An 8149-nucleotide genomic window follows, 5' to 3' on the forward strand; every position below is an offset into this window, starting at 1 on the left:
TTACCATAACTAACTCACAACTCGTGACCCTGTTCTCCAGAGTCCAGCCACAGGTGGGTTGGATTGGCCATCAGGCTCAAACAATCCTCACCAGAATCCAATCAAGCAATCACCCCAGGTAAACAATTCTCCAAACACATTCCACATGGGAAAAACAAGGAGCAGAAATAAAAGTTGTTTTATCTTTCTTTCCCTCTATGAAAAAATCCTGAGAGAGAGAGAAATGTGCTGCCACACCTGTACATCTGAAATGAGGTGGTGCAGACTTTTGCCCCACAATGGCCATGTGAGTGTGAGTGTGATGCAGAACACATTTTGTACTTTTATTCTAAATCCTGTTCTGCACAATTGGAATGTAAATCAGTAACAAAACAAGGTAAAACCCCCACACGTAGAAAGAAATCCTCTCATGCTTTGATTTTTCCTTTTAGTCTTTTTGGGAAATTAAATACTCACACCAAGTCGGTTTACACCTCAGCTGCAGTTATTCCTTTTCCTGCAGTAGGTTAGGCCCACACAATAATATTTTTTGGCATATGCAGTTTTTTTTTTTTTTCCCCAGTGAGTCTGTGGGTGTTGTGGAATCCGATCACATGGACCTGAAACCGCTCGCAAAGTGCTCAGCAGCTCTTGCTGAGGTCCCTGAGGCCAGCCAGGGTGCTCCTGCCTTTGCTGCAGGCAGCGTTGGAGCCAGACAGCTCCCACACACATCTGGCCCCATGCACATCTGGGCAGGGAGACGGCAGCTGAGCTGGGAGGGGGGCAGCCCTGCAGAAGGGCAGGATTGGCCACTGTGGGATTTTACCAGGGATACAACCTTCACTCATGTCTTAGTTGGAAAAGGCAGCTGTCTGCTAAGGAAGGCAGGAGCCTCCCTTGAAATGAGAAACGTAAACCCCCTCCCTCTCAGTTATTAGAATTTTGAAATTAAGGGGCTCTCAGGCAAAGATATGGGAGTAGGAGTAACAATTCTTTACTAGGAAAACTAAAAATACAAATGCAATAGTACAAACAGAAAAAAAAGAAAAAAAAAAACAAAAAAAAAACCAAACAAAAAGAACCCCAAACAACACTGCCAGAGTCAGAGCAGGCCCTGGCAGCCTGCGTGTCAGGGTGGTGGCAGCAGTCCCATCCCATGGTGGCTCAGCCCTCCTGCAGTGCCAGCTGTGCTTCTGCTGGAGCAGGGATCCTGCACAAGGGTGGAGTTTTCCTCTGAAGCTCCAGGGCTGCTGGAGATGGGCCTGGGCTTTCTCTGGGAATGCAGTGGAGAAGAAAGCTGCTCCTCTGGGAATGCAGTGGAGAAGAAAGCTGTTCCTCTGGGAATGCAGTGGAGAAGAAAGCTGCTCCTCTGGGAATGCAGTGGGGAAGAAAGCTGCTCCTCTGGGAATGCAGTGGGCAAAGGCTGCTGTGGTGTTCCCAAAGTCAGATTGTATCCAGGTAGGAATGCTTGGCTCCTCCCCCTGGGCAGAGCCTCTCCCCATGGGATGATGGAATTTTCCCAGCCATGCAGGGACACTCACTGGCCATGAACAGCAGAGATCTCCTGGAGGGAGGATTGGCTGTGGGAGAGATAAAGAAAACTGCCCAATGAACAGGGGATAACTGCCCCAGCTCTGACAGATGGGGATAGAACACACACCCCCAGCTCCATCTTCCAACCTCAGACAACTCCTGGTTTCGAAGACATCCCATAAACATGAGATGCTTTGGCTTTCTCCAAACTAGAACCTTCTCCATCTGCGTAAGGATGCAGCAGCCTGTTCCTGGTCATGTCAACACGTGGAAGGAAACTCAGGGACTGGTGCCAACTTGCAGTCTCCCTTGTGCCGATATTAATCTGCTGCAGCACAGCACTTCTCTGCCATCTGTACCATCAGGTGTGGTGATTCAGTTTAAAGCCCCAGCTCACAACAAAATTAGAGGCCTTTTATTAAATGTAACACAGCAGATCCTGTGCTGAACAGGGTGTGCTGCAGTTCATCACATTACACTGTTAGCCAATATAAAATAAAATGGGATTGTTCCGGTCTCACATCTTAGATTCTTGTTTTCCTACTCTTACTTTTCTGCTGCTTCCTGGGTAGCTTTGTGATGCTTCATTTCCACCTGCCTCCCCTCCAGTTATCATATTTAGTGCTTGAATTTATCATTTTTGTTGTCATGCTTCTTTAAGACATAAACATCTTTTTTTCACGTCTAGGTGACACATGTAATTTAGAAAGTTGAAAGATCTTTAAATCACAGGTGTGACAGAAGTATTGCTGAGAGAAGGAAATAAGGTTTGTGCCTTTCAGAAATTCCCAGTAGATGGTTGCAGTTACCTTTGCATCCATGGGGAAAAAATAATCCTAAATATGTTGTGCTGCCAGACAGGGACACATTTTGGTGGCTGTAGATTTGGACAGTGCTGGCTCTTGACTCATAAACCATAAGAGAAAATGCAGTAGCAGCTCAGTGGTGACATATTCCCTTTGTCACTCTGACAAAGTTCAAAAGTAAATATAGGATCATGTGGAAATCCTTCAGAAATCCTGATTAGCATGATCTCCCTTCTTGAGAAGTCAATATTATCTAGGATTAGCAGATTAGTAAAGGAGTTTGAGGCTGACATGTAGGTAATACCAAAATGAAAGTATTGCTCATTCCATCTTTCTTGATTTGGTTCTTTGTGCTTGGTGAAATGAACTGGCTTGGGTTTGAGGTCACCACAGGAATTAGGTGGAGGGGGAGCAGGAGACGTGGTGGATGTTGTCCTGTTCTAGGTAAACTTACAGTTTCTCTAGAAAGGACCACCATTGCCTTGAACTGACGCTGCAGGCTTATCCAGAGCATTTCTCAGACTTCTGAAGTCAGTAGTTTGTCACGTGATAAATACATATATAGGTATAAAGCAATAATATAAGGGACCTATTCCTGCACACAGGTGGCCTGTTGAGGTGAGAGGAGGAAGGAAAATAAGGCAGATGTCTTCTTTATCCCAACACTGAATCCACGCTGTAAAGCTGATGCGGAAAGCAAGATATAAAACCGCCAAAATTTTAATTAATGTTTTCCTTTCTCTCATTGATGCTATCACCTTGCAGGTGCACACTGAAGGTGCTGTAAACATGATGGGTCATGTCTGTCTGAGAGGGGAATGACAAAATAATTTTGATCTTGTTGTGTGCTTTTGTAACACCCTCCAGATGCCGGCCACATCCCTGCTCAGCATTACACTTCATCTGCTCTCTGTGTCTGGGGGCCTCGCACAGCCCAGGCACCTCTAGAGTCAGGAAAAGCTGAGCTCTGTGAAGAGAGAATAGATTTGGGCTCCTCCAGAAAGCCCTTCCCACTGGCACAAGGAATTGGCTACAGGAAAATGGACAAAGGGCTCCAGGTGGAAGGATTCCTGTGCAGGAGTTGAAGAACCAAGTGTTGGGGAATCTTGGCAAGCAGCTAGGAGGAATGGAACAAGGTCCTTTCAGTCTTGATCTTTCCTGACTTAAAAATCTCAAACCTAAAACAACCCAACCCTCCCAAAACAACACAAATTCTTATTTTTATCTAGAAAAATATAAGTTAAAACCAGACAAAAACGAAATCAGAGCTATATTAAAAAAAAAAAAACAACAACAAAAAACCAAAAGAGATGGGGGGAGACTGAGTCTGTTTCACTGTCACTATATTTTATTTTCTTCTTTTGCTGGAAAGGAGAAAAGCTGTTTGGAGAAGAGGGGAGAGATGTGTGAAGAGTATGGCACATCAACAATTAAAGCTTCCCCATAAATTTGTCACTGCATATTAGAAAAAGTTTAAAGTAAGTCTTAATAGTGGAGAAAAGGGATGACAGCAGTGCAAGGTGTGAAACATTAAGAGCTGTTAATTACAAGGACTATTCAAGGGAATTAACTGAGTCAAGTGGTTAATGTGTTTATTGTTAATGGAGGGGAGGCAGTGGGGTTGTTCCATTTTATTTGGACTTGGAGGTGAGATGTAGCTCCCAGCTTCAGGTATTTCAGAACAGGGTTCTGTTCTCAAGCACACCTGTGTTACTGATTCAGTTTGCCTTTCTGAGGGCTGTTTTTGTTCTTCTCAATTTGCTGCTTGGATGTTCAGCTTTCTGTGCGCCTGGGAAGCCCCGTTCCCATAGGGCTGGCTTGGCCAGGGATGCTGGGCCATCTGTTCAGCTGTGGGACTGGCACTGCTGCCTGCCAGGCCGTTGGAGAGGACTGTCCTCATCGTGTCAGGCTTGTCCCCTCCTGGGAGCTAAAAAAAGGCTGCTCTGTGCTGCCACAAGAGTTGGAGAGCAGGGAGGTGTGGAGGAGATGAGACTCGTGGGGCTGAGCTTAGCCCAGGCATTCCCCTCCGTGCTCACCCGTGGGGTGAGCTGAGGTCCTGGGGCAGCAGCCACCTCTGGCCGCAGGGAAGCACAAATAAAGGATTGGGATGGAAGTGGTTAATGGAGCAGACCAGCTGGGGATGGACAACCTGGGAGAAGAGGGGAGCTCTCAGCAGGAGGAGAAAATGGATGGTGGAAGGGCACGGAGGGCCTGAGCAGGCAAACAAGGAAGGTGCTGTCCCAGCAGGCACATCGTGGACACTTCAAAGCAGAAAGTTACGGACTCTGATTTGGGAGCAGCAGCTGATAGCTGATTCTGGAAACAAATGGGATAAATACTGGCATGAGGAAAAAAAAAAAAAAAAGTAAAAAAAAAAAAGTTGAAATGCCTGAAGGGCACATCTGCTGTGGCCAGCGATTCTGCAGGAAATGCACTGAAACCAGAGAGAGTCGAGGACACTGCACACGAGCACAGTTCCCAGTGAAGCCAAATGAAAGCCGAGGGCCTGGAAGTGCCTGTGATAATGTGCAGAGAATTTGGCTTTCTTCCCCTGGCTCTCCAATGAAGTAGCTGGGTTTCATGTGGGCCCAAGTCTGGCTGTGCTGAAGGAATTGTAAAGGTGTTTTGTGTTCCAAACTCAGAAATTCTGCTCCAGAGCCTTTTCTGTTGCTTTCAAGAGTGTGTTTTCAGAGCAAGGTCTAAAAAGGGTGTTCAGAGCTGTAGGTCTAAAGCTCAGTCTGTTAGTCTGAAATTTGAATAATTGCATGGTCATTAAATTTTGCACAAAAAGGAATTGACTCTAAAAGCAGCTGATATGTTATCATGATTAGAGCAATAGCAATGCCTTCTTTCATCACAATGAAGTTACATTGTTAGAGAGCATAATTGACATTTTTTATTGAAAGATTAAGAAGAATTTGTTTACAGCTTCCAAACAAAGAGGTTTTAATTCAACAAACTGCAGCAGGAATAAGCAGTAAGTGGCATTTTCAGCTGCTGGCCGGCTAGAGCTTTAGCTGCAGAATGCTGTGGATAGAGAAGTATGAAGGAATTTGCAGCTCAGTATCTGCCCAGTAAAGCGTGCACCACACTGGCAAATGCCAGAAAGCTGACGGGGAGAAACCTTGAGTGCAAAGAAACAAAGGGCTATAGTTAATATTAGCACCTTTTGGGAAGACACCACGGCTTTTGGAGAGCAGCTTCATGCCACCTGTTGTGCAAAGGTCAAGGTATGGCATTTCTGAGGATGCTTTTGCCATGGAACCCTCGGGATAGCACCTGTCTACTCATTTGGCTGCTAAAGTAGGTATCTGGGTTATTTTTGTTTCTCTGGGTTTATTGCTTCATGGTCTGATAGGCTCAGGAGCTAAGTGGTACTGGCATTTCAAAGTGGCATGTTGTGATTGGAAGGGGGTGCTGTGGAAGTGTTTGGAAAGCCGATCCTAATGAAGCACCATCGCCATTCGACTGCAGAGAGGCTCTTTTGCTTTTCAAATATATTTAGGATCCTATTTGTGCTGGTGGCTGTGTCTTACTTTCCAGACTGCTCTCCAGATAAAGCCAAGGGTATGTGAAAAATTCGGGGTTTTTTTAAAGCAAATTCCTCTTGTGCAGTTGGAAGTGGTTTGGATTTTTTGTCCCAGCTCTGGTCAAAGTTTAAGAGCCCAAGCCAAACCTGCTGTTCCGAATATGCAGCGCTGCAGAGTGAGGAACAAGTCCCCTGGGGGCACTTGGGGTGCTGACAAATCTCTGCAAGGAGGGTGCTCATCCCGCCAGCCAGGGGAGCATCTGTTGAACCACGTGCAATGACACTGCTGGGAGGGGAGGGACGGGGCTGGCCAGGCTGACCCTGTGCAGCATGAGAGCTCCTCACCTGTGCCACACCTGAAACCCATGCTGGCCACCTGAAGGTGCAGCACCTGATACAGAGAGGGCAGGTGATAAAACAGCTGAGGGTGTTTTCTGGGTCTGAATGTGGACTGATAGCCACAGGCTGCTGTTGCTGTTATCTGTCCAAAACGAGGTTATAGATAAAACTTGTGATTAAAACAGTTGTTTGTATCGATGTCAAATGTCAGAGTAGAAATATCCTGCTGGCAGACAGGGATGCCATGGGTCTGTCAGCGCTGGGTCAGGTCCCACACGGGACTGGTGGACTCAGCAGCTGTCAAAGGAGCCAGCAGGGATGAGCTGCAGTGGCCCAAGATATAGGGGGTCTCATGAGAAAACTTCTGCTTTCCTAAAAATTGTATCTTCTTCAAGAAAGGAAGAGAAAGGCAAGCAGGATGGGGTTATCTCTTGCTGCAGTGAGTACTGGGACTGCAGCTGAAGCCTGGGGGCAGAGCTGTTGACCAGGAAGTCAGAAGAGCTGGGTTACCCATTTAAAGCACTGAGATGACAAGAAAAGCTTATTTTTTTATATTAGAAAAATGTCCATCACCCATCTTTTGTAGGTATACAGTGAAGCTAGACTCTCAGGTTTCCTACCAGGAATGGGTCAGGGGGATGGAGAAACCTATTCAATTAAAACAAGAACTTGCTTTCTGAGACATACATGAGTTTTTGTTTATTGAAAATTTTTTATTCCACCTCTACATTTCTTTTTGTGTCTGAAAATCTGAGAATGAAGATAGGGGTCAGCAATCTCTTCTGCATTTGTATTTGACCTGGTGTGGCTACCTGACACCCACCCAGCCTGCCTGCAGTCTCTTCCTGAGAGAGATGGGGCACAAAACAAGAGGAAGAAACTCATGGGTGGATATAAGGATGGGAGATGGGTCACCAAAATTCACCATGGCAAACAGTGATTCCACTTGGGGAATATTAATTAAGACGGATTTGCACAGTGAGAAACAAAGACAAAACTAATGCAACACCTTCCTCAGTGTAGAAGTGTTATTAGTGTGCACCAGTATTCCCCAGGATGGATACCTGTGCCACCACAGTCTTCCCATGGAACTCCAGCAGCAGAAGAGTCCAGCTTGGGGCAGTTCCCACTTTTCCTCACAGAGAGCCTTCAGTTCCACTGCCATCCCAAAAAGTCCTGAGAGAGCCAGAGTGGCACGAGAAGAGAAGAAATGCAGGGGTGGCGAGGGAGGACAACCCCACACACACCACGTAGATGCCCAAGGACCTGGCTGGGGCTGACCCCGCTGGGTTTCTGATTCCACTCTAAAATGTTTCATGACAGCAGCCTGTAAGGTTGAAGAAGCCAAAATTTTGCTCAGCGGTGCTGTTTGCATCTGCCTCCAGCCTCTGTTAAGACAGCTCTGGTCTTTAAACAAAAAAGAGAAAATTTATCACAAGATTTTATCACAAAGCAGCTCAAAGTCTGCGGTTGCTCCTGGATGATGCTGAGCTGCAAGCCCAGCATCTGTGACTATCTTTCTGTACTGATTTTTAATGTGAATATTTTGGTTTTTCCAAGGCTTTTGTGGGTTCTTTTAATTAGTATAACAAACTGTTAACAGGACTCAGGTGTTTTATTGCACATTTGCTTGCTAAGCCCTCCTTCTCTGTGTGTGGCAGGAATCTCAGGCCACCACTGTACCCTGGGGCTATGTGAGGGCCAGTGCCTAGCTGACATGTTCCCTGTTTCCACCATTCTTCTGGGTCACACCTGTGGTCCATAGCCCATATGTCCCCAGTTTCCTCTCTCTCTTGGGGTGATTTTAGCTCTGGGTGTGCATCTGCTGTACGGCAGCTGCTGGAGGGGTTTCTAAGAGAGCACCTGTCTGTGCGGCGTGTGGCTTCCAGAGACATCTCGAGGCTGTGGAGGGAGGTGTGACAACCTACAATTCTGCCTCTCTTTTTGCTGGCAGTGCCCTGTG

The sequence above is a fragment of the Anomalospiza imberbis genome, chromosome 8, assembly GCF_031753505.1.
Source record: "Anomalospiza imberbis isolate Cuckoo-Finch-1a 21T00152 chromosome 8, ASM3175350v1, whole genome shotgun sequence".
NCBI classification, from domain to species: domain Eukaryota; kingdom Metazoa; phylum Chordata; class Aves; order Passeriformes; family Viduidae; genus Anomalospiza; species Anomalospiza imberbis.